General features: G+C 45.9%; 1 long non-coding RNA gene across 3 annotated transcripts in view; it reads right to left on the bottom strand.

Annotated features, from left to right (window-relative positions):
- LOC138845734 (uncharacterized) overlaps window positions 1-25879 on the bottom strand; it is a 129317-nt gene extending 103438 nt beyond the window's left edge. Inside the window, exons 1-3 of one of the 3 annotated variants that reach the window (XR_011382921.1) lie at window positions 25463-25879; window positions 23852-24058; window positions 22665-23716 (exon numbers count right to left, since the gene is read on the bottom strand). This is a non-coding gene — a long non-coding RNA (uncharacterized lncRNA). Of the gene's footprint in view, window positions 1-22664; window positions 23717-23851; window positions 24059-25462 lie in introns of those variants that run through there. The other 2 variants (XR_011382922.1, XR_011382920.1) reach the window with 2 other exon arrangements.
- Window positions 25880-27321: the final 1442 nt, after the last annotated feature.

The raw sequence follows: 27321 nt of genomic DNA, 5'->3' as shown, positions 1-27321 counted from the left end.
TTTCCCAGGCATATCAGCAGGGATCTGGATCATAAATTGAGCATCTGGGACTCCCACCAGAGCCCATAGGGTTGCCAGAACTGCTGGCAATAGCTTTACTTGCTATGCCATAGCACTAGCCTAAGGTTAAGTCTTTCAAAAGGCCTTATATATGACCTAAGCTGATGAGAGTAGAGAAGAGTTTGAGGCACTAAGGGACGTTGCATCACACCTTGAATGAGAAATCTGAGAATATTAGTGTCTCCCATCTCAGCTAACCTTCAAAAGAGGGTGATGTTGAGAGTTAATTCGCTTTCTGTTTTCCAAAGGGATGTGGCCCTTTGTCTCTCCTAGGGATTCAAGAGTGAAACACAAGGCAACCTTTGCACACCCAGGCAAAGGGATTTTGGCTGTATTTTTAGAGAGCTATAACACAGTGGGATAAACAAGTGCTGTGCTTCTGTAGGACCCAGAAACAATTTAACATAGCTTTCAGCCTTACCACTACTGAATCACCATGAGCTCTCACTAGAAATTCAGGTACTTTGAAGACCTACATTAGCACATAGCTTTATCAAGATGTAGGTGAGTGTGGCTAATTCAATGAGAAAGAAGAAAGCTGGAAAAAAAAAGTGACACTTGGCATTGTCCATTCCATGCATGTGGTAGTGGGCTGTTTGCCTTTGAAGCATTCTGTGGACTTCACTGGGTGTTATCTCTTCTACCTTGGATGGGAGTAGCCAGGTGCCAGCTGGCAGCCATTCAGAGACAAGCCTTTGTGTTTGTTGGAATGAGGCCACTTCTGTTCTGAGCAGTGAGGTTTTTATTTAAAGACTAAAGTAGTGAGAAATTTAGGAGCTGGATTTAAAAGGAGGAAAGGCAAACTTTCTGCCTTACCTTTATTTGTTTCTATTTTAGGAAACTTGCATTATTTATAACTAAAACTTTGGTTAGGCCTCTGAGGATTAGACATCATGCAAATTTCAAACAAAAATGTAAAGAGAAAATAACTTTTTCACACATTCAGAAATCTTTTCTAGACTTTTATCAATGTTCCTATTACTACCGCATTTGTGTTTTCTTTTCCTTGCTGCATTTAAAAAGTCCTACAGTCATTCAGGGCCTCTATGGGAGTGTGTGTCTGGAGCTGGCAAAAGAAAAGTCCTAAGACTGTGTTTACTTGACATCTTTAGGCCTTGTTCGGTCTCCCAAAGTGCTATCTTATAGTATAGGGGGTTGAGAAATTGCCAGAATGTCCTGAGCAAACTCTGCTCTGGTGGACATTGCTTTCACATTTGGAGAAGGGAAGACGCTGTGCATGCAGGACTGCAGCACAATGAACCGGGTTTCCTGAAACAGAGAGTGGGAATGTAGGGACAAGGACACAAAGAATGGAGCCAAGACAAGTCCTGAACAAGGCTTTTTTTGTTTGTTTGTTTATTCAACAAATCCAGTAGTATTTAAACATGACCAGTTGTTTACAAGAAGGAGCACAAAAGATTTACATATCAAAAAGGCTTTTAAGGTTACAAAGAGTTCCAGATAAGGTTCTTAATTATTGATTACACTTAGGTGATAAATGCAGGTTTCAGGTGTGATGATTATCTATATCATCTCTTGTGAGAGGTATAGCAGTGAGATAAGGTTCTTCCTGCCTCTTCCCAGAATCTCCTTAGTCTAATTGTCTGTGCCAGGAAGTCTCCATCCATATGGTTAAGTGTAAACAAAGGGAGTGACTGCCTGTGGCTGCCCACAGCTGTGAAGAGGTTATCAGATCAAGATAGGAAAGCCAGTGGTGAGTGATTGGTAATAGGGCTGAGGAGAGTCTTAGACATTTCCCCTGAGCTTTAATGTGAACCATTGCCACCCAAAATGTGTCCACAGGTTTTTCTCCCTTCTCTCTTTTGACCTTCAGAGCTCCATCTACAGGTGAAGGTCAGTGTTGCATGTTGTTTTGAATGATTTGGGTGACTCAGAGCTGTAATAATATACCAGGTACTGATATTAGGGCCCTGAGCTTCAGTAATGAGTACTATGGTTAAGAAGAGGGGACCAAAGACACGGGAGAGTCAGGTGCTTCATGAATATTACTAAAGATTGCTATCCAGTGTTAGAAAAGGTGAGAGTGGATTCAATAGGAGGAGAGTAACAAATCTTACTTAAGATTTTATTTATTTACTTGAGAGGCAGACTTACAGACAGAGGGAGAGACAGAGAGAAATGTCTTCTGTCTCCTTGTTCATTGCCCAGTGGCCACAATGTCTGGAGCTTAGCTGATCCAAAGGCAGGATCCAGGAGCTTCTTCTTGGTCTTCATATGGGTGCAGAGGTCCAAGCACTTGGACCATCTTCCACTGCTTACACATGCCATAACAGAGACTGGATTAGAAGTGCAGCAGCTGGGATATGAACTGCACCCATATTGGGATGCTGGTGCTGCAGGTAGAAGATTAGCTTACTATGCCATGGCCCTGGCTCTGCTTTTTCTTCTTCTTCCTTTTTTAATGTTAACTATACTCCCCTAAGATTTAGATAAATCTGGCTGTTAAATTCTTCCATCTTTACAGACTGGAGCAGTTACACATACCAGGGACTGACAGCCTTGCTTTGTCCAGCCCCTGTCAGAGTGACAGACCTGGTTTGTCCAGGCCCTCTGGCTGTGGCAGACTTGCTTTGTCCTGCCCCTCTGGGCGTGGCAGCCTGCTTTGTCCTGCCCCTCCAGAAGTGACAGGCTTGCTTTTTCCCAGCCCCTGGATGTGACAGCCTTGCTTTATCCCGCCCCTGTGGGAGAGACATCCCTGCCTTGTACTGACCCCTGGGAATGACAGCCCTGCTTTGTCCTGCTTCCTGATATTGGCAGCCCTGCTTTGTCCAACTCCTCAGGGAGTGACAGCCTTGCTTTGTCCTGCCCCTCTTGGTGTGATAGCCCTGCTTTGTCCCGCCTCTCTTGGTGTGACAACACTGCTTTGCCCTGCCCCCTGAGACTGACATCCCTGCCTTGTCCTGCTCCCTGAGAGTGACAGCCCTGCTTTCTCCTGCCCCTCAGGGAGTGGCAGCCCTGCTTTGTACCACCCCCTGGGGTTGACAGTAATACTTTGTTATGCCCCTCTTGGTGTGACAATCCTCTTTGTCCTGACCCCTGGGAATGACATTGCTGCTTTATCCCGCCCCTTTGGGAGTGAGAGCCCTACTTTGTCCAGACCCTCTAGGAGTGACAGCCCAGCTTTGTACCACCCCCTGGGAGTTACAACCCTGCTTTGTCCTGCCACCTGGGAGTGACAGCCCTGCTTTGTCCTGCCACCTGGGAGTGACAGCCCTGCATTGTCCAGCCCCTCTCAGAGTGACAGCCCTGCTTTGTCCTGGCCCTATGGCTGTGGCAGTCTTGCTTTGTCCCACCCCTCTGGGCTTGGCAGCCCTGCTTTTTCCCAACACCTGGGATTCACAGTACTGCTTTGTTCCACCCCTCTGGGAGTGACCACCTTACTTTTTCCTGATCCCGGAGAGTGACAGCCCTTCTTTGTCCTGTCCCCCTCTGAGTGACAGCCCTATGTCTGACTCCTGCTGGCTTTCTCTTTTTCTGACTGCTCTTGATGAGGCTTCCAATACTTCATGAAATAAGAGTGGTGGGAGTTGATATCTTTGTCTGGTTCCAGGTCTGAGGGGTACTGACAGATGACTTTGCTCTTCTACTTTTCCTCCATCTGTTCCTCTACATGAATATAGGGTAAAATCAAGCTTTCATCCTTTTGGCTTCTCTCAGGATTGTGACTGTGACTTGATAGTCCCGGGAAGTGTTGCTTTCCTGAGTGAGTGGGTAAACGAGTGAATCAAAACAATGCTTCCTGAAGTCATATTATTGCCCTATTATGGGAACGAGTGGCCAAAGCAGTCATTGGGAAAATGTGGACGTTCATGAAAATTGTCTGTGAGAAAAGGAAAGAATGATAAATTGACTTCAGTTGATTAAACCTGCAAAGATAATCTGGGTGCAATTCATTAGATATCTATACATTTTTTCTCTATGCTTAAAGGATCAAAAAACTAGAGTGGGCAGATCCCAATAGGATGTTCATTGCTTTTTTATATTATTCTTAGAAATTATTCTTTGTAACATTTTTCTCATTTTCTCAGACATGTATTTGCTTCAATGGAGGAGTGAATGAGAGATCTCACATCTGAGGTTCCCTCTCTCAGATTCCTTCAAGAACTTGGGCTGGGCCAGGCAGGATCCAGGATCCTGGAGCTCTATCCAGGTCTCTGACTAGGGTGGCAGTGGCAGGGACTCATGGACTAGGATAAGGATCCACCTCATTCTCATGTGCATTATCAAGAAGTTGGATTAGACACAGAGTCTCCAGGACTCCCAATGGAACTTGCATATGGATGCCATTGTCTCTCTTGGCAGCTTCACCTGCTGCACCTTCACGCCTGCTGCAACTTCTGCTTCTTTAACTGCTTTATACTTCTGGAAGTCTTTCTTGGGACTGCTTTTCTGTATTGGAATATTCATGAATAGAGGGTAGGTGTGTGCATCGATTTCACATTCACAGGAATCAATGTTATCACGAATGGATCAGTAGCAACATTTATAGACATGACATCCAGATGAGGGTTAGGAGAAAAGGAGGAGAATGTTATCAACCCAGGAATCTGAGGAACTGACAATCACTGGTTAGAGTTTGAACGATCATTTTCCAAATGTGAAATGCAGGGTAGACAGGAACAAAAGTTTGGTTTAGTAGTGTATCAGCAGTCGAAACCATTTCTAGAAAAGAAATGTGTGACTCCCTCTGTGGTATGTATACTATGTGTGTGTGTGTGTGTGAAATCATGACTTCCTTTCTTGCATTCTGATGGAAACCGACTAGGACCCCGGGGGATCTGGAGGGGGAATCCACTTTGGGATCAGTTGATTCTGGGAGAGGGGTTTCCAGGGAGTTGACTCTGCATGAGGCCTTCAGCACCTGACACCCTGCGCCAGCTTAGTCATGCCGGATTGCAGGGACTGCTTTTCTAAAACATCACCAAGGCTTAGTCAAGTCCCACTGATCTTGGAAAGCAACCCAAATGCTCCGATTCCCTCTGCACATGCACACTGAGCACTTCTGGCCACCAGGCTTCCGTGCGCATATGCAGCCCACAGAGCTCACGAACAAGGCAAGCCTGCACACTTGTGTATTAGTTGTTGCTTGGCAACAGTTACTGCGAGCTCAGAGAAGAGCCCTGAGCCCCTGGCTTGTGGCTGCACAAAGCTGCAATGGGTTCTTCACGCCTCGGAATCTGTGAGAGGTGGCCGCCAGCCTTGGCCAGGAAGAAGGCCTACTCCTTCTCGTTTGGGAAGCAGGATCAGGTGTGAAAATGGTGGGTAGGATGAAATACCAGTCCGGGGTCTGTCAGCGTGGGTGGAGCGGCCCGAGTCCACCTTAGGTATGGACTACCTGACCTACCTCCTCCTGCAATAGTTCATCCATTGTCACAGGTTTTTGATGGGCTGTGGAGCTGTTTCTGAGGGTCTAATCATGTCATCTGCAGATATGGACTTTTGGTTTTCCTCCTTCTGTTGATTACCCACCTAATGTTTCATATGAATTTTCAATATGAGAGATTTATTTGGAAAATAGGAATATATTAAATAATAACCCAGAAAATAATACTTTATTATTTCTACCTGCAGCAGGACACATTCTCAATTAGTTACAAACCTGGAATCTGTTTTCCTCCTCCTGAAATTCAAGGCCATCTACTACTGCCAACAATATATACCCACAAGGAAAAAGATAAAAGACTCCATGCCCCACTTTCTACCTGACAACACCAAGTAGCCACAACTCATATTGTGTGAGAGTGCAAAGGAATACTCCAGATTACAGCAGAGAGGAGCAAAGCACCCTTAATTTCAGCATTGCACAGATGCATATGATAGAAGATACAGACAATACTCAACTCCAAAGAATTCAAGGGAACCTTGGTATTTCAAATGAAAGATGTCTTCACAGTTGGTTAATGGAAAAAATTCCACTGTGAAGGATCAACTGCTATGTCTGAAAATGTGAGAGCACACAGGTCATGAAGGAACCGAACTCTGTTGGAAAGGACAATGAATTCACAGCCCAGAATGAAAGTTGATCCAGAGTCACACAAGCTTAATGCTTACCCTTCTTCTCACTGTGAAGAATTTAATGTCAACCCTACTGCATGGCATATTTTATGTGTTGAAAGTAGATATCTTCCTGTTTAAGTTGAGTAAAAAGCATGTGTAGAATATTTGTCATGAAGTGTGAATTCAGTCCTTCTCTATAACTTGAATAGTAAAAACATTCTGTGTCAATATACAATGGGAGTATGGGAGAAATAAATTTAGTCTGGACTGGAGGACTAGAGAAGTCCCTTATTGAGAATATCTGGTACACCAATGTTCCCTATTACCACTTTCACAAGGTGACATAAGGACAGGTAGAATCACACTTCCTCCATTTGATGGAGGGAAAACTGAATCACAAGATGACACAACCTGGAAGAGCTAATCTTGCAGTGGAAAGACTCCAAGGTTTCTCCATTTAATGGTTCATTCACTCTCTTCTATTCTTATTGAAGTTGTATTGATTTATTTGAAAGGCAGAGTGACAGAGAGGCAGACGCAGAGAGAGAGAGAGATGTCTTCCATCCACTGGTTCACTCTCCAAATGGCCACAATGGCAGGAACTGGGCTGGTCCAAAGCCAGGAGCCCAGAGTTCTTCCAGGTCTCCTCTGCAGGTGCAGGGGCCCAAGGACTTGGGCCATCTTCCACTGCTTTCCCAGGCTATAGCAGAGACCTGGATCAGAAGTGGAGTAGCTGAGACTCGAACCAGCACTCATATGGGATGCCAGCACTGCATTTGGCGACTTTACCCACTATGCCACAGTGCTAGCCCTTCACTCTCTTCTTAAAATGGGTCTAGTAGGTCCTAACAGCAAGGAAATTGATCTTTCTCCAAGCATCCTAACATCCTTATAAAATTTTCTGGCACAGGCGGGCAAGAGAAATTTATTATATTGTGGATGATACATCCTTGGAATAGTGATGAAATGTTTCTATAACTCATAATCTTTTGTTACTATAAAATAAGGTTTATTCTTTTTTTCAAAGATTTATTTTATTTATTTGAAAGAGTTACAGAGAGAGGAAGAGACAGAGACAGAGGTCTTTTTTTTAAACTTTTATTTAGTTAATATACATTTCCAAAGTACAGTTTATGGGTTACAATGGCTTCCCCACCCCCAACTTTCCTCCCACCCACAACCCCCCATCTCTGCACCCTCTCCCATTCCATTCTCATCAAGATTCATTCTAAATTATCTTTATATAGAGAAGATCAATTTAGTATATATTAAGTCAAGATTTCATCAGTTTGCACCCACACAGAACATAAAGTGTAAAATACTGTTTCAGTACTAGTTATAGCATGAATTCACATTGAACAACACATTAGGTACAGAGATCTTACATGAGGAGTAAGTACACAGTGACTCCTGTTGTTGACTTAAGAACTAATTATCAAATGCTCTTGGGGCCGGCACTGTGGTGTAGCAGGTAGAAGCTGCAGTGCCAGCATTCCATGTAGGCGTTGGTTCAAGTCTCAGCTGCTCCACTTCTGATCCGGCTCCCTGCTATGGCCTGGGAAATTAGTACAAGCTGGCCCTAGCCCTTGGGCCCCTGTACCCATGTGGGAGACCTAGAAGAAGCTTATGTCTCCTAGCTTCAGATCAGAGCAGCTCAACATTGTGGCCATCTGGGGTGTGAACTAACAAATGGAAGACCTCTTTCACTCTCTTTCTACCTACCTGTAACTCTGCCTTTCAAATAAATAAATAAAACAAAAAAAAGCTGGAGCCAGCACTGTGGCACAGTGGGTTAAAGCCCTAGCCTGCAGTGCTGGCATACCATATGGGTACCATTAGAGTCCTGTTGTTTGACTTCCATTCCAGCTCTCTACTATGGCCTGAGAAAGCAGAAGATGGCCCAAGTCCTTGGGCCCAAACACCCATGTGGGAGACCAGAAGAAGCTCCTGGCTCCCGGCTTCAGATTAGCTCAGCTCTGAACATTGTGGTCATTTGAGAAGTGAACCAGCAGATAGATGACCTCTGTCTTGCTCTACATCTCTCTGCAACTCTGCTTTCACATAAATAAAATGTCTCTAAAAAGAAAAAGCTCAAGTTGACAACTTAGTTAGCAGCAAACAAAATATCTTCAACAAAAAATATATTACCACAGATATAGAAAGGCTTTACATCATAATAAATGGATTATACATTAGGATGATATAATAATTATAAATGTTAATGTACAATAAACAAAGCCTCAAAAGGCAGAAAACAAAATTCACACATTTTAACAAGAAATTACAAAAAACCACCAGTAATATTAGACAATTAATATATCTCTTATAGTACTAAAACATAAAACCAATCAACTATACATGTGAATGACAGCATATTGACCTAATTAATATCCATAGGCCACTCTGTGAAAAATAATCACCAAACAAAACATATGCTGAGTCATAATTAAGGACTAAAATAATAAAACATTCTGTCTGATCATACTTTCAAGGTAGAAGTCAATAAGAAAAAAAGAAAACCAGAAGAATCTCCAATATTTAAACATGAAGAAATGTAATTCCAAATAATCTATGAGTGAGAGAAGAACTCACAAGGTAAATCAGAAAGTGTGTTGACTGGGAGACCACATGGATTCCTGGATGAGTGTTGTTAAGGAGAAGAAAATAGAAGAGTTCAAAGAGAAAGATGAGAAATCACCAGTGAGGTCATGTTAGAAAGAAAAATGAAACAAAAATTTCAGGAGCAGATCACTTACAGTGGTTTCAAATATTGCAGAGAAAAAATTAAAGAAGAGGGTAGGCATTTAGACTAGTGCCTATGATGTCAGCTGAGAAACCCTAATCCAAATTCAGAGTGCCGTGGTTTGATTCCCAACCCTGATTCCTGATTCCAGCAGCTTGCTAATGCAGATGCTGTGAGGCAGTAGTGATAACTCAAGTAACTGGACAATGTGGGTAAGGACTACATTCCTGCCTCTCAGCTGTAGCCTTAGGCCAGTCCTGGCTGCACTGGGTATTTCAGAACTGAGTCAATTGAGTTCTGTCTCTCTTTTTCTGTCTTAATCTCCCCCTCTCTCTGTCAACCTCTCAAATATATATATAGGCTTTGACCGTATATTCTTGGTAAGTACTTGAAGAAATGAATTTTGACAATTTTGAGTAGGTTAAACTCCAAATGAAGAATAGACTGATTGGCCCGAATATATAAATTTACACTAGCTCCAACATGGCTGAAAGAAATGTATAAGAGAGTTCTTTAAGAAAACCACTGTCCACTATATCACCTACAGGACCAAAAAAGACTATATCAGGTTTTCCATCCCACAAGAGTGCTCTAAGTTTCAGCTTGAATTATGTAATGAATAGTCTTTTTGTTATGTAATCAGAAAAACCAGAGGGCAATTTGCAATTAGAATACATGGTTCTAGTGTGTTGTAAACATAACTTTATCTTGTTTATGTATATTCTGTAACAGTGAGTTTTAATTACTTTTACATTTCCATTTTAATTATCACAACCTCTTAAAGCTCCTAAAATACAACATAAAACAATGGAGGAATAAGTTAATAAAGAACTTACTGGCGATGTCTTCATTATCTCAGAGACATGTAGAGGTCTCTAGAACTGCATCAGTAAAGGAAGGTGAATGGAGGGAGTTGTGAGCGAGCTGATCTGGCTTGCTCTTACATTCTACTGCACTAAGCAAGATCATACTGTGTTGAACAAGGATACAGAATGAGCTGAGAAATAAAAGCAATGAGGTGAAGAGAACTAATTTATATTTTTAAAGATTATTGTTCAAATCATTTTCAGTACACCATGGAAAGAAATATAATGCTGTCACTAAAACCTACATTAAAAAATGCTTGGTAGGTGTTAAGTATTTCTAATTGATACAGATGCACAATGCAGGGCTCCATGTTACTGTTTATAGAACACCTCTTGTGGTTGTATCCCTACAAATCCAAATCCATAGAATTTATGCACCTTGTCATTTAGATTTTTCTCCCCACAACTATATAGAAAAAATGGACACACTGTAGGACATCATTGCAGTGCATTTTTCTGGTACTTGGTCCAAATGACACACCTTCCAGGACCCAAGCCTTCACAGACTCCTTCAACACAATAATCCTTGCCTTTGCCATTTCACTTCCTTTATTCCATGGGACATCAGTGACTACAATACTAACATACTTTGAAAAGTATGTACCTGCTGGAATTTGCCTTATCAGACAGTCAACTTGTGATGAAACCTGGGACTTGCTTGATGGGAGATGTGGGTGCAAGCAAGAACTACAGAAAATAACCAAAGGAGGGATGGGTATTGTGGTGAAGCAGATTAACCTGCTTCCTGGGACGAATCGCATCCCAGATCAAAGATCTTGGTTTATGTCCTGGCTATTCTATACCTGCAAAGCAACTTCCTGCTAATGTGCCTGGGAGGATAAGAACTTGGGTTCTTGCCATCCCAAAGGGAAAACCCAGATGTAGTATATGCCTCTTTATTTCAGTCTGTAGTGAGCGTTGTTATGGACATTTCGGGAGTATGTTTCTCAAGTCACCTGTGTCATCCTTCTCAAAGTTCATGTGAAATTTGAAACATCACCCAGTTTTTGCTTACAGTTAACATAAGAGAGCATCGCTAAAATCTTGCTCACTCTGGGCAGAAGGATCAACAACTGCTTGGGCCTTAGCCATTCTAGGATTCCCTTGCCTAGTTCATGAAGCTCTAGGGAGAGGGTGTGCATCAAAGGGGTGTCCTTTCATGTGGATTCCAACTGATGGAGTCCTCTCCTTCATTCAGCATGAACCACTTTGTTAGAGAGGAAATAGGATCTTCATCCAGAACCCTGATTTCCACCATAAACCCATTGCTCATGAAAACCACACTGTGTATAGACTTCCATGAACTCAAGAAAGGTACTGGGCAGGCCACACATCACAGAAATGGAACAGACCTTTTACTTGTTGGTGAGACACCACAAAGACTCCACAAACCAAACTGCCCCATAGTAATAGATCTTGCACACACTTAACAGTGATTTAGATCAGGATTTGGGAGATATTTTACTGGTATGTGGAATGCCCTCATGCTTCAAATGGATAAACCAATGTTATACAGGTCAGTAACAGGATCCTTCGGTGGCTGAGCTTGAACCACTCATACTGCACACTTTCCTGCTCATGTGGTCTGCACAGTCCCCTTGCCCCACTGCAATCTTGCATCGACCACATTCATGGAGCTTCTGTAATCAGCTTCTGAACATCTGTAAGCACACAGAGTCATTTAGCTTAACTGCTATACCACAATCTCAGCTACTGACATGGGAATCTCTTGAAGCACAGCCCACAGAACCCCTTTCCTGATTCCCATTCAGAGGATCCAGTGCCACTGTGGCTCCCACACAGACTGAGGCTTATGGCTAACACCTCAATATCAGGACTCAGCCGCCTGGGTATCATGGATGTTTCTGCTCCACACAAGTGGAGAATGTATGTCCCACTTCCCAGGGCATCCCTGTGGCCTGTAGGATCACCTTTTCTCCTGGGATCAACCTTCAGGGATACAGAATCCATTTAATCCATCAAGCAGCATTGGGGGCCACAAAGCCTGAAATTTCTTGGAAAAGAGAGAGCAGAATGGCCAATGCTCTGAATGACCCTGAAAAATCTTCTCACATGGTTTTGTGCCAGTGGCGCCATGGCATGGGAAAACACATTTCCCACAGCCTCAGCACTCCTCCTATCAGAAAATAAGAATGATTCGTCTATTTCCTAGGTACTCAGTCCTGCTGTCTGGACAGCATACATGATGTATCAGAATTCACCTGCAACCCTGTGCTATCCAAGTCAAATTCTGATGAATCTTAGCTTAGCAAACTCATGTTTCAAAGAAACATATGAGGAATGGAGAAAATCAAATGTGAGCACAAGAGTTGATGATAATTGTCACTACTTTTATTTTAAGTTCTGGTAGTTATATTGTAGTTATAGAACCCTGTTACTTCATATGGATGCTTGCTTAAAGCACGAGGATAGGAACAATGACTCTATTCTACTTTAAGACACTGAAACAAATAAACAAGGTTCTTAGGGCTACTCATGTCTAACCCTTTATAAAGATGCTTGCTCTCATGTAGTGAAATCATCAGCGATGCATCAATGGATCATATTACACACTTGGGAAAACTCTACTAGTGCACATATTGGAATAAAATAGCGGGTCTCAAGTCAGGTGCATTTCAAACTCAGTGTGGAAATACAAAATTCCAACTCTGATAATTACTCAGCTAGGAACTCCTGAAAATCCATCTGTTCCTTTATCCATCTCTCCATCTGACACATCTTCACAAATCTGAGAGCTGGATCTGCATGCTGCTATAGACAAAACAAGGTCAGCACAGGGTTGCATGGGGTTCCCACTGCTACTGCTGCTCCTCTCCAAATGGGGAAGATCAGGATTGATGTGGGCTTCCTTCTCTGTGCCCAACACATGATTTACCCTGCTTAAAATCCTGATTCTTCTCTAATCCTGCCATTGCCCTTGAATGACAATACTGTAAATGCAGGAAGCTCGGTTTTGAGCTTCCAGCCTTTCAGCTGTCCCCACTCAGAGCACAGTTCTGGAAACAGAACCCAGCTGTCAGCTAGCAGGAGAGGGAGCCCAGTGTTCTCATTCCACAGGTATGGAGTGGAGTTTTCTGAGAGGGGAGAGAGGAAACAGCTCTGCATTCAAATGGCACTGAATCTCCCTACTTTCAACAAATACTAAATTTTCTTCCGTAAATATTTCTTAATTTGCTGCAACTTTAGGACCATGTCTAGAGACTTTACTTTTGTTTTACCATAATTTTGACCAGGGTTAGCACTGTGACACAGCAGGTTGAACCACCATTTCCAAGGCTTGCATTCTGTTTCACAGTGTTGGTTCCAGGCCCAGTCATTATGCTTCTGATGCAGTTTCCTGATAATACACTTGGGATGGCAGCAAAGGATGGCCCCAAGTGCAAGGCCCTTGCCACCTGCATGGGAGACCCAAATGGAATTCCGGGCTTCTGGCTTTGGCCCAGCCAAGCCTAGGACATTGGGGGAGTGAAGTGCAGGATGGAGGATCTTTCTATATTTCCTTCTCTCGTTGTCAATTTGCCTTTCAAATACATAAATGAATAAGTCTTTTTAAAATAATTTTTATCATTTCTAGAATGAAGATCCACATAGTTTTTTTTGACAGGCAGAGTTAGACAGTGAGAGAGAGATAGAGAGGGAAAGATCTTCCTTCCTTTGGTTAATTCACCAAATGGCCGCTACAGCCAGAGCACTGTGCTGATCCAAAGCCAGGAGCCAGGTTCTTCCTCCTGGTCTCCCATGCAGGTGCAGGGCCCAAGCACTTGGGCCATCCTCCACTGCCTTCCCGGGCCACAGCAGAGAGCTGGACTGGAAGAGGAGCCACCAGGACAGAACCAGCACCATGGTCCACACAGTTATTCACCCTATCATGCCAAAAACTTTAAAGCTGCATGCTCTGAGAATTGTGTTTCTAATGTCCACACAGTAATTACATGTTAGTTCACAAAAAAAAAAAATAATAAACTCAATCAAACATCTCCTATAAATGACCCACAATATTAGTTATGTGCCTTGGAAGTTGTGAAGATATTAAGGAGATCTGTATAATTATAATATTAAACTTTATTTTAACCCCTATAAAGGTGGCCCCCATGTTCACTGAACTGGTAATATCAGTGCATGTGTTGAAAAAGACATGCCCGATGATAAATTTAAACTCTTAGTTATTACAAGAGGTGGTTAAAGATCAGAAAAACCCACAATGATTTACTGTGTGGTTAATTTAGCAGATAATGCTGAGAAAATAAGAAACCCTAATTAAAAATCTTGCTTCACACTTTTGGGGAGTATAGTCACAATTGCTGAGAAAGTATCTGATTTTGCTTACAAAATTGATTTGATTCAGTTTTTTTAAGATTTATTTATTTACAGGAAAGTCAGAGTTACAGAGAGAGAAGGAGAGGCAGAGAGAGAGAGGTCCTCCATCCACTGGTTCACTCCCCAGTTGACCACAACAGCCAGAGCTAAGCCAATCTGGAGCCAGGAGCTCCCTCCAGGACTCCCACATGGGTGCAGGGGCCCAAGGACCTGGGCCATTCTCCACTGCTTTACCAGGCCAGAGCAGAGAGCTGGATCAGAAGTGGAGCAGCCAGGACTTGAACCAGTGCCCACATGGGATGCCTGCACTGCAGGCTGTGGCTTGACCTGCTATGCCACAGCACTAGCCCCTCTGATTCAGTTTGTAAAGGTTTCTGCAGTTGAACCCCACCAAAGGAAATTTTCATTTCAAATTTGTGGAGACATCTGCCAGGTTATCCTCCAAAGAGACTCTACCATATTATATGCCTCCCAAGTGTGAGTGTGAGGCCCTCACTTCCGCCTACCTTCATCAACAAGTGTTATGTTATCACACAGCCTGTTTGCAATTCCTCTATCACAAAGACTGCTACCAGCCTGGGAAAGCAGTGGAAGATGGTCCAAAGGCTTGGGCCCCTGCACCCACATGGGAGGCACAGAAGAAGCTCCTGGCTCCTGGCTTCAGATCAGCCAAACTTTGGCCGTTGCAGCCATTTGGGACGTGAATGAGCAGATGGAAGACCTCTCTGTCTCCCCATCTCTCTGTCTATAACTCTGCCTCTCTGAATAATTAACTAAAAAATATGAAAAACAAGAACTGCATCTAAGAGTTCTACCTCCAAGTTGTACACGTCGGTATTTTATAAGCCAATTCAGTCCCCTAATATTGTGCTGTTCTTTAAACAAGCATTTCTGTGTGTATCCATATCCCTGCATACAGTGCATATGTGCCATATTTATATAGTTACTTTTAGACTACAAAACACACCTGTGTGACCTTCTCCATCTCAGTCACCCTGCAAGGCAGGGCAAGGATTATCCGCTTACTCTCATTTTTTAATTTTTTTTAATTATTTATTTATTTATTGCCACAGAGTTAGACAGTGAGAGAGACAGAGAGAAAGGTCTAACTTTTTCCATTGGTTTACTCCCCAAGTGGCTGCTACAGCCGGCACGCTGTGCCTATCTGAAGCCAGGATCCAGGTGCTTCCTCCTGGTCTCCCATGCAGGTACAGGGCCCAAGCACTTGGGCCATCCTCCACTGCCTTCCTGGGCCATATAGCAGAGAGCTGGACTGGAAGAGGAGCAACCAGGACAGAATCTAGCACTCCAACCATGAATAGAGCCCAGGGTGCCGGCAACACAGAGGGAGGATTAGCCTAGTGAGCCTTGGCACTGGCCACTTGCTCTCAATTTAAGTAGGAGTAGCTGGGGCTCAGAAGAACAAAGTGATTTACCTGGAGTCACACAGCTCATCCCTGACAAGCCCAGCATTTCTGATCCTGCATTGTGACCCTGTCCTTAAGGTGTTCTTCACTTTCTAGGCACCACTTCCCACTTGCCAGTGTGCCAGGAGCTACCCAGTCCTGTGCTCAACACTGAGGGGTCCCACACACTCTATCAATTGGGCTGAAGCCAGACAGTGCCTCTCAGCAAAGAGGTTCATTTACTCTCACAACCACTATCTCTTGAGCCAAGCACAACATGAAGTGATACACTGGATATTGTGACACAAGGAGACAGACATACACTTACAGGAGAGAAACAATGAAGCAAATAATTACAATGAAATGAGATGAGCCTTAAAGGAAGACCTTTCTCTCTGTCTCTCTCTCTCACTGTCCACTCTGCCTGTCAAAAAATAAAAAAATAAAAAAAAAAAGAAATGAGATGAGCCTTTTAAAGGGAGGTAGGAAATTACATTAGGAGTAAATCCCACACAGAAGTCTAGAAGCAAGTTTGAGGAAGGCAGCTGCTAGTGGTCAGGTATCTAAAGCCACCAGACCTCACCCTGAGCCCTTTCTGTAGGTCATTTAACCTCACAGCCACCAGCACTGCCCCCAGAAAGAGGCAGAACTTGAAGCAGAATGCCAATCTGCATGTTCCCCTGACTAATCTGCCACTTCCCACCCTACAGCACTTATTTCTTTACAAATTAGGATTTCAAAACTTGAGAGCTGGCAAAGAGAAAGGGAGTGCTGATTTAAATACAAACAAACAAAACAACCCTCCAGCCCCTCCTGGCAGTATAGCAGCAAGATGAGCTGGTGGGAGCCCAAGTCATACCAAAGCATGCCCAGCCTCCCCCACATCAGGCTAAGCACCCCAAGCCCCTCCCCTGGGCCACCTCCTAATTACAAAATTGCAGAGAAGGGGCAGCTGGAGCATGCACCGTCAGCTGGTCAGCAATGTAGGAAGGAAAGAGAACTCCCCATGAAGGAGCCAAGGCCACCAGGGGGACACAAGGCAGCTGGGCAAATCCTCCACAGGACTGTGCAAGAAAGGCACTGCTGGGAGCAGACCTGTGTCTCCACTCTCACCTGCTGCTCTGCAGAATGACATCCTCTGTCTCTCCTCCCTCCTAACCCTAACTCCCAGTCCCTCAGGGTTAAACTCCTCTGTAAAACCTTCATTCCCTCTGATGCTGTCCCCCTAGAGGAGGGACAGTGAATCCACAAGGGACAAAAGCATCACCTCGGGAGGCTGCCTGCTAAAGACAAAGAACTCTGGGCAGCATTCCCTGTGGCTCTGCTCAGCAGGAGGAGTGCAGGCCCTGGGAATCTGCATTACACAGGATGATCCCCACACTCCCCACCCCTCCTCCACCACCACCGCCACCACACATGACCTGAAACCGGCAGTCCTGACATCACAGTGCGATGCCTGCCCAGGACATGTTCAAGCCCTTCCTGTCTGTGGTTTTTCATGACCATTTCTGCTTCATATAAACATCTTAGCTATCCACCATGACCACCAGGTTCCCGGGAAGAAGAAGTAGGACCCCCTCTTTGACCTAGCCTCCCTCAGGAAAGCCAAGGCCAAGCAATGCACCTCTAATGGGAAACCAAAGATCTCTGCCAAGAATCCAAAGGACAATGGGGCTTCAGCTAATGGCCAAGTGACCAACCATTCAGAGGGCAAAATATAGAGCTGAGCATTAACTCCAGTTTAATCAGGACTCCTAATCTACCTCCCAATAAACAGCAGCAAAGCAATGTCCTCCTTTGCTCACCAAATATTTCCTGAGTGTCTCCTCTGCACTGGGTACAGTTCTGAATACTCTTGGGGTCTTCTGGTGGTGAAGCGATCACACATCATCAGGAAGTATTTGATAGTGATTTCTCTTTGCAAAGTTACTTGAAACACAAGATTGTCTGTGATGTCAGGCCTCAGAACCACACAAGCGCCAAGTCCTGAATCCCATGTTGTGTTGCTCTTCTGCCTCCCAAACAGTTTTGTGAGCCTGTATGGGAAGGCCTGGGGACAGGACGAGGCAGAACTGGGTGCTCTGTGACTGACAGCGAGGTCCTGCCCCAGCAGTGAGCTGAACTCCTTCCCTTAAATCAAAAGGCAGCCATGAAAGAGCTGACAGGACTTGAGGTAGCATCTGCTTGCATCTGCTACACACATACGAACGTGAGACTACGAACACAAGCCCTACTTAAACAAGTGGACTTAGGTAACAGACTCCAGTCCAAGGTCAGCAGGCAGACAATCAGCGTTTCCCACTCCCACACTCCTACTCCACACTCCCTGGCAATCAGAACCCTTCTCTGGCATTCCCAAGCCCCAGGGCTTCCCTTCCTATGACAAGGAAAACATGGAGCTTATTTATGCACTCAGGGTATTGGACAGTCCTCCTTCAGCCCTAGGAGGATACCCACAGACTACATGCAAAGGCCTCTCCCCAGCTATGCTTCTTCTGCCTCCCCTGTCAATCCCTGCCCAGAACTCCCCCAACTCAGGCCTGCTGTTTATTTCTCACCTGACCTAGGAGACCCCTGCAAGACACATACTCCACCTCCACTGAGAACAGATAACCATCCTGCCATGGGCCTGAGACACACACATGGGGGAAGGGGCTGCAGATGTGTCTCCTCTAGGCCAGAGGGTGAAGGTGTCAGTGTAACTCACGGTCTGAGCACACACCAGAGACTCTAAGACCTTGTACCTGAATACTGCTCAAGTATCATCACAGCAAACCTGTTCTATATCACCCCAATCTCCCTGATACATGAATTCTAGTAGACTGTTCATTTCAAACAACATGTGACAAAACAAATTTACAGGACAAGAAAGTATCTGAGATTGGGGATTCTCTATCCCTAGTCCATCTGACTCAGGGACTCAGTTTCTATAATAGGAGCTCACATCTGAATCAAATAAAAGGAAAAAGAAGTCAGAGGAAACCCAGGCCTAGTCCTGGTGTGTGGATAATAATAAAAAGAGAGCAGCTGGAACAGCACAGAAAAGGGATTTTGAGCCTCTCTCCCTCCATTCCCACATTACTATAAATGGCAACGGAGTAGATGGTGCAGCTTCTGCTGTTTAGATACAATGTGTGCATTTTGATTCAGAGAAAGACCTCCAAATCATCAACCTAGGGTTGACCTGCAAGCATCCCTGGAAAAACTACCTGTGAGAAGAGTTCCAGAAAGCACTGGATCCCTAATGAAAACTGTAGAGCCTGCTGTGCATCTGTCTGTGGGGGTGAGTGTTGAATGGCCCATGGATGGACACGTTGCCACCTGCAGATCCTGGGCTTGGGAAATGCTCCCAAAGTGCTTCATGGCCTTGAAAAGGAAAAGGGAAATGCCTCTGGACTGAATGGATGGCTGTGCAACTGCCCAGGTGCCCAGGGAGAAGCTAAGTCCCAGTGCACCAGGGAAAGCCTGGTGACCTGGGCACTGCCCCCATTCCCCCAGCAACAGCAGATCTCCTAAAAGCCAGGCCCTGGTGCATGAGTCTGCACATCCATGGCTAGAACCACACACCCCTCACCCTTCCTATGCTCTCAGGCCTCCACATGCCTTCCCTCTGGCCCCCACCCCCACAGCCACCTGCACCTTCCACTGGCTCCTATCACAACAAGGCCCTGTAGTCTGTTCTCCACTGCAGGTCTGGTCACGTTCGTGCTACTGACCCAGTCCCCCAGCCTCCACCCAGAAGACAGCAAATGGACCCAGGGGCACAGAGAAGCCTGAAAGAGATGGAAGGGACCCTCCCACTCTGGTTTCTAAGTATAGAACTCACTCATGAGTGCCACATCCTGCAAAGAGATGATGAGCTCACCAACAACTCTGAAAGCACCTGCAAGCCTCATCAGGGGTGGAGTCTGGGGGGATGCCCTTGGCAAGTGAGCACAAGGAGCCCCTCTGTGGCCTCGCCTCTGCCAGGCTGGTCCTGTGATCCCTGAGGCTTCTTCCCACAGATGATCCATGTCCAGCTTCACAGCTCAGCTAAGTCGGCAGAAAGCTTTGAGCGGGCAGCAGCAGGGATCACTTCTGCATGGCAGTGGCTGAAAGGGGCAGGAGCAGAGCCAGGTGACCCAGTAGCTTCACCAGGCAGAGCAGCCAGCTGTCTGCCAGCAGCAAGCAGAGCAGGCCACACTGGGCCAGACGGCTCTGCAGCCATCAGGGACTGCTCCCGCCCGCCAGGCCCCACCTCAGCTGTGCAAACATCTCTTCATCCCGACAGGACAGACCCAGCAGCAGGAAAAGGAGTCCCCATGATTGTGTTGAGAGTGAGCAACCAGAAAACACCATGCTCCTCACAGGAGCCTGGGCCCCCTTGAAGAGGCAGAGGAGGAAAGAGGCTCAGAGAACCCAGGAGCGGCTGATCAGGAAGAGGGCTAGGTCTGTGCAGTTCGGACAGAGGGATGGCCCATGTTGTCTGGGGATTCACTTTACCCTTCACCGGGGGCTTCTGCTCCAGCTCTGCTCCAGAGGTGGAGCCTGGTGACCTGGGCACTGCCCCCATCTCCCCAGCAACCACAGATCTGCTAAAAGCCCAGACTAGTGTCCCCACACCTGCTTCATGACCAGAGCCCTTGGAAATTACCCCCGACCCCCAACACCATCTGCCTGATGTCAGCCAGGCCCTGCTCAGTCCAGGCTGCCCATGGCCTGCATGGGCTCAATTGATTCTTAAGACACAGGGTCCTCCATGACAACTGACTTTATAAAGACACATCTCAGAGTACCAAATGCCACCCCCTACTCAGAGCTGAGAAGAGCTTTTCAAATACATCACAGAGGAGAGCAAAGCAGAAATCCTGAGGGTGCTGTGATCCACCAGTTTCCTGCCTGAACATAGGAAGTAGCTGCTCCTAATTCAGGGAGACAGCCTGAGGAAGCCATGCTGACAAGGGAGAGAGCTGCAGTGTCTCTACTACTCTTCTCAGCACGATAAAAAGAAGAGAGAAAAGGGTGGTTATAGAGAGGATGGAAGCACAGAAATTCCAAAAGAGAGGAAAGAAAACTTTAGGAAGTTTGCTTAAGAAAATAAAGTGATGGGGCTGGCATTGTGGCATAGTGGAAAAAGCCACAACCTGCATTGCTGGCATCCCACAGGGCTACTTCACTTCTGATATGGCTCCATGCAATGGCCCTGGAAAAGAAGTGAAAAATGGCCCATGTTGTTGGGCCCCAGCCCCCAATGCAGGAGACCTGGAAGAAGCTCCTGGATTTGGTCTGGCAAAGCCCCGGCCATTACATCTATCTGGGAAGTGAACCAATAGATGGAAGTTGTCTCTTTCTCTATCACTCCCTCTTCCTCTTTAACTCTGATTTTGAAATACATACACTTTTTATTTAAGAAACAAAAGTAAATGAAGCAAATCTTTAATACGGGGTGTAAAAACAACATCAGCTCATAAATTCTCACCAGGCTTGAAGCAAACTGCCCTGTCTACCCACAGCCCAAATGTTTCTTTTCTTTTATTAAGACTTATTTATTTATTTGATTTTTTTTTTCGACAGGCAGAGTGGATAGTGAGAGAGAGACAGAGAGAAAGGTTTTCCTTTTGCTGTTGGTTCACCCTCCAGTGGCCACTGCAGCCAGTGTGCTGTGGCCTGTGCATCACGCTGATCCAAAGCCAGGAACCAGGTGCTTCTCATGGTCTCCCATGCAGGTGCAGGGCCCAAGCACTTGGGCCATCCTCCACTGCACTCCCGGCCATAGCAGAGAGCTGGCCTGGAAGAGGGGCAACTGGGACAGAATCTGTCGCCCCGACTGGGACTAGAACCCGGTGTGCCTGTGCCGCAAGGAGGAGGATTATCCTAGTGAGCCACAGCGCTGGCCTTATTTATTTGAAAGAGTTAAACACAGAGAGAAGGGGAGACTGAGAGAGAGGTTTTCGATCCGCTGGTTCACTTCCCAATTGGCCGAAATGACTGGAGCAACACCAATCTGAAGGCAGGAGTCGGGAGCTTTTTCTGGGTCTCCCACATGGGTGCAGTGGTCCAAGGGCTTGGGCCATCTCCCACTGCTTTTCCAGGCCATAGCAGAGCTGGAATGGAAGTGGAGCAGCTGGGTCTCAAACCAGTACCCATATGGGATTCTGGCACTGCAGGTCGCAGTCTTACCCACTAAGCCACAGCGCCGGACCCCCAAATGTTTTAAAACACAATTATTTTCTGGTCAAATTTGAGTAGAAGATTATAGGGCTTAGCACTCCAAGTCTCCAAGTGCTAAATAAATATTTAGTTGTCACTCTGGGTGAATGTAGCCAGAGTCCAACCAGGCACTTGGAAATCTTGAGAACAGCTGTTCCATAAGTTGTAGACATGAAATATGGGGCAGTCACACAGGACAACTGTGTCCAGTGTTCAAGTGAGACCCAGGACAGTAAGCCTGTTATATCCCAAGAGAAGTCAGCTTTCCAGTCTATTACAAGATAAGCACCAGGAAAACACAACTGCTTGAAATGAAAGATGGATGCTTTATGGAAGACAGATGACACCTCTGTCCTTCACTGAAAAATATCCTGAGGTGGACAAGGGCTGAGAGTTGTGAAAACAGAAGCCCATGCAGTCTGTTAAGTGTGAAACAACAGAAATCCTGGAAAATAATTCCGAGGTCAGAGAGGCATAAGGAGGAAGGCAAAGAAATGAGGGATGGATGGATGGATTTCTGGATGCCATCTCTTCCACCACATTCCACAGGAACTTACACTTGCTAAAGCAGGGGCATTCATTCCACTGCCAAAGGACTGCAAAGGTAGCACAAGTTGGCTGTCTCAAAGGTGCCTACATCATGTCCATGAGCATCTCTGCCAATGGCCAATGTCCCACAAGAAGCAGTCTTCTCAGAGGGACAGAGGCTGACTGGCAATTTGGATCAAGGAGTGAATATTCCTGGAAAATCCTCCTCTTTCCAGACCAGCAGTAACAGCAAACAGAAAAAGAGAGAGGGGGGAGAAAGTCAGGGGCAGAAAAACAGGGAAGCCCCAGTGGCTGAGCTGCCATCTTTCTGGCTTCCAGACGCTAAGATGAGAGCCACCACAGGCCTTAGGACCCAGTGGACAGCAGCAGCAGAGCACTGTCATTCAGGAAAACCCACAGATGTCATCCTGGGATCTACACACAGCTGACTTTGGTCTCCACACACGCTGGGTAAAATGCAGTTGAGCCAAGCAAAAAAAAAAAAAAAACAAAAAACTGCAAAACCTTCAGCTACAATATTCCCTGGGAAGATGAGCTTTGCAAGGCCAAGTCGCCCAGAACAGGTGAGGGTCTCTGGTGAAGAAGCACCGTGCATGGTGGGCCTGATTCAGAGCCCAGTTTCCAGCTGTGTGGTTCCCCCACCAATATATCTTCTCTTCATCTCCCCAGACAAGGCCCAGACACAGAGGAATCCCCGCATCATGCTCATCTGCACACGGAACATCTGTACATGTGAGTCAGTGTGCAAACACACGGATACCTCCAATACTGTGGCACAGACACACACATCTTCCTGTGTCTCTTTTCAGAAACAGCTTCTATGTGAGCCAACAGCCCCTGGAACTGACCAGAGTTAGAACAGACTTCTTTCCCTTTCCCTTGTAAAATTAAGACTTTACAGCTCCAATGCTACCAACAGTATTTCCAAATATCTTTGGAGGAGCTGGCTCCATGGCACAGATGGTTATGCCACTGCCTCCAATGCTGGCATCCCCTGTGAACACTACTCAAGACCTACTTGCTCTGCTTCTGATCCAGCTCCCTGCTCACACACCTGGGAAAGAGCAGCAGATGGCTCCAGTATTTGGGTCCTTGCCACCCACATGGGAGACCCAGATAGAGTTCTGGACCCCTCTGTCTCTCTGTCTCTCTCTCTCCTTCTCTGTGTCCCTCTGCCTTTCAAATAAATAAAATAAATCTCTATAATGTACATTGAGTGAGAGATGAGAGAAAGGTTATTGCATTAACAGCCAGGATAATATAAGCTGATTTCTAGGATTCATTAACTTGAAAAACATAAACAGAAACTAAATGAAACTCAAAATGTAACCAAAAAATCATCATTTGCTACAAATTACAATCTTTACAGGCAGAGCTATAACTGAAAAATGTTACTACCTCTTAAAAAAAACACACACACACAAAATGAAGTACTTTGGTTACTCCCTCCAAATGAAGCCTCCATTAAACTGTAGCTGAATCCTCCCAGTCACTGGAGTTCGAGGACAAGGCTTCCTTCTCCAGCCCACAGCAGATGTCAGTAGCTGCTAGTAACGGGGAGATGAATGGACATCATCAGACACCATCAGCTTCCCCACAGGGAGCCTTTCCTAGAGACATCACTGCTAAATCACCAGAGCATGTATCTCATATTAAAAACTTCTCTTCCACATGCTAAGTACCTTGCCTGTCACCCTCCAGCGGCACTGGGTATGATCTGCAGAGGACAGCCTGCCAACAGGACAGCTCTAGGAATCCTGTTCCTGGCTGTTTCCCTGGGAGATGAATGGTCACAGAACGTGGGTGCTCAGAACGCCGGCTTGAAACAGCACCTCCCAACAGCAATACACAGCTGCTGGTCCATCAGAGGCTCCATAACAGGATGCAGCCTGGGGACAAGCAAACCCCACACTGGGGCTGAGAGGAGGCATGCAGCAACCTTCACACCCACTGCCTAGAGTCCCTTCTGCTCCTCCTCCTAGGCGGCCTCATTATGGGCAATCAGGTTCATCAACCGGGAATCGGGTGACAGCACTAATCTAACAGAACAGGGACTCACTCAAGACTGGTTACTCTGCTGACAATTCCACTATGCGGAAGATAAGTGCGGTATTTTCCTAGGCCACATCTCTTTCCCCACTGCGTGGGCATCTCTGCGGGGGAATGGGGTGCTTATTTCTGGTCCCTTTTTCTATTTTACCCCTCTTGACACTTGTACAGAGGCCTCCACAGACCAGACCTTGTGCAAATCGGCAGTTAGTGTGCTTCCAATGCTAAAAACGTCTTGGGCTTTGGCACCAAACAGAAAATAAGAAAACTCAGCAGCCCCCTTACTTCTAGCTGCAGGGACTGTAAGACAATCAGCGGGGAGCTGCACTGCGGGACAGTGAACAAGGGGGAGAAAAGTCAGCGGAGCCCACAGAGCTCCAGCCGCCTCGAGTGCCCGTGGGGACCTCGCCTTGCGGGCTGTGTGCATGTGGAGTGGGGGCAGCAGGGCTGAGCCATCCACTGCAGCCCTGGGCTCCCTGCTGGGGGCCACCCAGCCCTGCTCCATGGGAACTGCTGTAAAATGGCCTGGTAAGTCTGAGGTCGCATGGGCACAGAAAGAGGAAGCTAGCTCTTAACAACTCCAGTTCCGGGCAGTCACCTGCCTGTGTGCACCCAGACCACTGACCCAGCTCTGCACTGCGGCATTTCTCAGAAAGTCTCAGCTCCAAAGCCTCTACCTGGTAGTTACCTGTTGTTGTTGTTATTATTTTTGTTTTTGTATTTTTTTTTTGCCTTTAGCCAGTTTTTTCTTAACAAGAGGAGGGGTCCCTGCCATACTTAGAAGCATATAAAAATGAACTCTCCCACCCCACCCCTCCGATTGTGGTCCAATTTAAAAAAAAAAAAAAAAAGCGAGACCTTTAAAAACCTAGTACACCTCCTGGAAACCAGCATCCGGCTCGCTTAACACTACTTTCGCTTGGCACAATAAAGCTTCTGCCTTTTTTGCTACCTTTTCCCGGCCGTTTATTGCTACACTGAGCCACAGAAATGAACCCACCGATCCATTCCAGTAACACTGAACACCCCCCACACACCCTTCGCGACTGGGAACACCCCTTGTACCCCGTAAATAAAAGGCATTAAGGAAACTTGAGAAAAGGGGAGACGCGGGACGCCCAGAGTGAGGGGAAACGCGGGACAGCCTGGGTCCCTCTCAACCTTGCCGTCGCCCGATGGCACCCAGCGAGCCAGGACCCCCAGCCGCCAGCAGCCCTGGCACCCAACCCCTCTGCATGGTCTACTTATCTGCCGTGAGAATTCCGGGGAGCCCGGCGGCTCCCTTCAGGACACGCAGGGAAGAAAGGGGACGCGCAGGAACAGTAGTGGCGATGGCTACAGACCAACAACAGGGTAAGGAGAAGCAGCAGGGGCGGCCCGGTGTTGCGCTTGCAAACTGCCTGGGACCTCAGGTGCAGAGTAACAGACTCGCTGAGTGCAAATGAAGTCACTGCCCCGCCTCCCAGCGCTGGCTCAGGTCAGTGAACGAACTTCCGCAGTCCTGGGCTTTGGATCCACCTGTGCGCACGCGCGCTCCGACGTGCACACACGCACGCAGGCGCTCGGGTGCGCACGACGTCAGGGCACGAGGAACTCTGGAAAATGGAGTCCAGGACCAAGGCTTGCCTGCAGACCAGACTCGCTGGCCATCCTCAGGGCTTGACAGTCTCCAGCAGGTGGAGACAGAATGGGAACTAAGAGCCTTTGCTTTTGTTTACATCTCTCCACTCTTCCCCTCCAAAAATCTCAAAGATGGGTTGCTGCCCTTATTCCTTTCTTCAACCAACATCCTTTTTAAAATTTTCTTATAAAACTTTTATTTAATAAATATAAATTTCAAAAGTACAACTTTCGGATTATAGCGGTTTTCCTCCCCATAATCACCCTCTCACCTGCAAACCATCCCATCTCCTACTCCTTTCCCATCTCATTCTTCATTAAGATTCATTTTTAATTATTTTTATATGCAGAAGATCAACTTAGTATATACTAAGTAAAGATTTCAACAGTTTGCACCCACACAGACACACAAAGGGTAAAGTACTGTTTGAAGACTAGTTTTACCATTAATTCACATAGTACAACACATTAAGGATGGAGATCCTACGTGGGGATAAAGTGCACATTGACTCCCGTTGTTGATTTAACAATTGACATTCTTATTTATGACGTCAGTAATCACCTGAGGCTCTTGTCACGAGCTGCCAAGGCCATGGAAGCCTCTTGAGTTCACAAACTCCGACCTTATTTAGACAAGGCCAGAAGCAAAGTGGACGTTCTCTCCTCCCTTCAGAGAAATGGAACCAACATCCTTAAGAGTGACACCCAGTGAAGCTGACCTCAACTTCAGGATGCTTTATAAACTCTGCCTTCTTCCAAAAAGTACCTTACGTGCTGCTTACCTGGAAGATTTCTCTGGGTTTTTACCTGTAACAGTCAAATAATAAATGAGAATGAATGCAAAATAATTTTGATAAGTTGCAGAGGGGAAAGCTTAGCATCCAGATTTGAGAATAAAATTTGTATGGTGTTTTATTGATGTTTGTTTGTTATTTTCAAATCATTTTAAGTCATCCTTTAGTTCACCAAGTACAGAAAGAATAACAGGAGACCTGGATAGAGAACTAACATTCCTGAGAGACTAAATGCCTTACATCATATCTTTTAGCCCATAGATTAATTCTGGGGACCATATTATCACTAGTTTGCTAAGAGGAGACTCAGGTGGAAAAGGTTTTGTCATTTGCCCATGGGGAATATAGTCTTTTAGACTAGAAGGGACACCAGCTGAAGTCTAACACAGCTTAAGAAATCATTGTTTTGTCTTATGGCTCAGTTTCTCAAACCTCAGATTTCCCAGCTGAAAAAAAAAATGAGAGGACCAGCAATGTAGCACAGTGGCTTAAGCCACCAGCTGCAAGGCTGGCATTCCAAATGGGTGTCGATTTGAGTCTCTACTGCTCCACTTCTGATCCCAGTCCCTGCAAATGTGCCTGATAAAGCAGTGTAAGATGACTCAAGTCATTGGGCCCCTGCACACATGTAGGAGACCAAGATGGAGTTCCAGGGTTCTGGCTTCAACCTGCCGCAGCCCTGGCTATTG

This window comes from Oryctolagus cuniculus, chromosome 16 (assembly GCF_964237555.1).
Source record: "Oryctolagus cuniculus chromosome 16, mOryCun1.1, whole genome shotgun sequence".
Taxonomy (NCBI): Eukaryota; Metazoa; Chordata; class Mammalia; order Lagomorpha; family Leporidae; genus Oryctolagus; species Oryctolagus cuniculus.
The sequence above is the reverse complement of the archived record's forward strand: the minus strand, read 5'-3'. Positions and strand labels throughout refer to the sequence as shown.